The sequence below is a fragment of the Leptonychotes weddellii genome, chromosome 5 (genome assembly GCF_054177405.1).
Source record: "Leptonychotes weddellii isolate Sample4059 chromosome 5, ASM5417740v2, whole genome shotgun sequence".
In the NCBI taxonomy this organism is placed as follows: domain Eukaryota; kingdom Metazoa; phylum Chordata; class Mammalia; order Carnivora; family Phocidae; genus Leptonychotes; species Leptonychotes weddellii.
Window position 1 is genome coordinate 103,406,219 of NC_138373.1, and position 2,935 is coordinate 103,409,153.

General features: G+C 45.8%; 1 long non-coding RNA gene across 1 annotated transcript in view; it reads right to left on the reverse strand.

Annotated features, from left to right (window-relative positions):
• Window positions 1-447: 447 nt before the first annotated feature.
• The window catches only part of LOC145721430 (uncharacterized), an 11,216-nt gene continuing 8,728 nt past the window's right edge, over window positions 448-2,935 (reverse strand). Inside the window, exon 3 of the long non-coding RNA XR_014145105.1 lies at window positions 448-1,559. This is a non-coding gene — a long non-coding RNA (uncharacterized LOC145721430). The remainder of the gene's footprint in view (window positions 1,560-2,935) is intronic.

The following is a 2,935-nucleotide window of genomic DNA, read 5'->3' on the forward strand; positions in this document are numbered from 1 at the left end:
TAAAGTCTTAAAAAAAAGTCTGGGTCTGGAACTCACGTACAACCCTTTCTGCTTGTCCTTCATTGTAGATCAAGGCAGCCAGAGGCCAGTATTAAGAGGAGGGAAAAGATTACATTAAATGTGTAGATCTCTTTGGGTAGTATAGACATTTTAACAATATTTGTTCTTCTAATCCACAGGCATGGAATGTCTTTCCATTTCTTTGTGTCTTCCTCAGTTTCTTTCATCAGTGTTTTATAATTTTCAGAGTACAGTTCTTCCACCTCTTTGGTTAGGTTTACTCCTAGGCATCTTATTGTTTCTGGTGCAATTATAAATAGGATGGATACCTTAACTTCCCTTTCTGCTGCCAAAGGAAAAAGAGAGAGAGAGAGGCAAACCAAGAAACAGACTCTAATTATAGAGTGGAGGTGGGTGGGGGGATGGGTAAAATAAGTGATGGGGATGAAGGAGTGCACTTGTTTTTGTTTTTTTAAGATTTTATTTATTTATTTGAGAGACAGAGTGAGTGAGAGAGAGCATAAGTGGGCAGAGGGAGAAGCAGGCTCCCCACTGAGCAGGGACCCAATGCGGGGCTCAATCCCAGGACCCTAGGATCATGACCTGAGCTGAAGTTAGATGCTTAACCGACTGAGTGAGCCACCCAGGTGCCCTCGAAGGAGTGCACTTGCGATGAGCACCGGGTGTTTTATGGTGGTGCTGAATCACCAAATTGTGCACCTCCAACTAATATTACACCGTATGATAATGAACTGGAATTTAAAAACAAAACAAAACAAAAAAACAGGAGGAGGGAAAAGAGACCTCATTGGCAATGGGCAGAGTGTCACAGTCTGGCCGTGTTTTACCCATCACTGCTACTCATGAGTCTATGTCCTTGGGCAAGTTTCTTAACCTCTTTGTGTCTCAGTTTCGTCACCTGGAGCAGTGGAGACAATAACACGAATCTCATCCAGTTGTGAGCACTCAAGACATTGTCATGCTGTCTTATGCACTCCATAAATGATGCACTCCGTAGCTATTCTAGTGTCATGGTTAAGGTCACCGGCTCTGGAGTCCGCCTGCCTGGGGTTCCTTTCTACCGCTTGGCAACTGTGACCTTGAGCTGGGTTACCTAACTTCTCTTTGCCTGCATTTTCTCCTCTGTGCCTACTACATAGGACTGTGTTATTAAAATTAAGTGAGATAATACACAGAAGCTTTGGCCCAGAGAAAACTCCTACATGTTGTTTGGGCGGTAGGAGTGGGTCCCCGAATCAGAGGACGCATAGTTTCCTCGACCTGGGCTTCAGTGGTAGAACGAGTCTCTAGGTTAACAACTTAGGCATTCTTAAGGAAAGCGAGGGCAAAGTGGAGGGGCCGTGTGATGCTGTTTATTGTCAGGGGGTCCTCCTGGTGGTAACTGTGAGCCAGGTACCAGGTGAAGCAGGGTGGATGCTGCTTTGCTGAGGCGATGCTGATCCCACAGTGGAACGGAACAAAAGAGTCAATGTCTGTTGTCTCTGGGCCTCAAGAAACATATCCATCCCAGACAGGGGAAGGCAAATATTTTCTATCTCCTGAAAAAGATCAGAAAGAAATCTCAGAACACAACCAGAGTGAAGGAACGAAAGCCTCAGGGTCTTTCAGGAAGGACAGGTCCCAGGTACTGCCACCTGGTTAGCGTTTGGGGGTTTTGCAGAGCCCAGGGAGTGGCTGGTGGCGTGGAAATGGCCTGATGGACTGACAGTTGGTAATCCCCATATCATAGAAGCCCAAGGTAGCAACAGATAAGAAGCCGCAGTGGTTAGTTTCATTTATGTCCATCTCTTTTTTTTAAGATTTTATTTATTTATTTGTCAGAGAGAGAGACAGCGAGAGAAGGAACACAAGCAGGGGGAGTAGGAGAGGAAGAAGCAGGCTTCCCGCGGAGCAGGGAGCCCAATGCGGGGCTCGATCCCAGGACCCTGGGACCACGACCTGAGCCGAAGGCAGACGCTTAACGACTGAGCCACCCAGGCGCCCCGTCCGTCTCTTAATTTAAGGAAAATCTGCTTTCCTGGAATGCCTACCCACTGGTTCTAGTTCTGTTCTCTGGTAGCACACAAACCAGTCTAATAACACGTACTAGTCTTCTAGACATTTTATTTTTTATTTTATTTTTTTAAAGATTTTATTTATTTATTTGACAGAGAGAGACAGAGAGAGAGGGAACACAAACAGGGAGAGTGGGAGAGGGAGAAGCAGGCTTCCCGCTGAGAAGGGAGCTGGATCGATCCCAGGACCCTGGGATCATGACCTGAGCCAAAGGCAGATGCTTAATGACTGAGCCACCCAGGCACCCCCTTCTAGACATTTTAAATCAGTTCCCCAGCACCCCCTTCTCTTCACCAGGACCAACAGCCCTAGCTCCTTCTCTTGTGTTTCAGTGATATGATCTGAACCTTCTCCACCATTCTCCTGTTTCTTCTCTTGACCTTCTCTTTCAAGAAATAAAATAAAGGGGTGCCTGTGTGGCTCAGTCAGTTAAGCGTCTGCCTTTGGCTCAGGTCATAATTGCGGGGTCCTGGGATTGAGTCCCACATTGGGCTCCTTGCTCAGCGGGGGGCCTGCTTCTCCCTCTCCCTCTGCCTCTCCCCCTGCTTGTGCTCTCTCTCTCTCTGTCAAATAAATAAATGAAATCTTAAAAAAATAAAATAAAATAAAATAAAATAACCCAGGTGCCCCATAGCCAGAAAAACTAAACCAACTTTTTTTTTATTATTATGTTATGTTAGTAACCATATATTACATCATTAGTTTTTGATGTAGTGTTCCATGATTCATTGTTTGCATATAACACCCAGTGCTCCATGCAGAACGTGCCCTCTTTAATACCCATCACCAGGCTAACCCATCCTCCACTCTAGAACCCTCAGTTTGTTTCTCAGGGTCCATCGTCTCTCATGGTTCATCT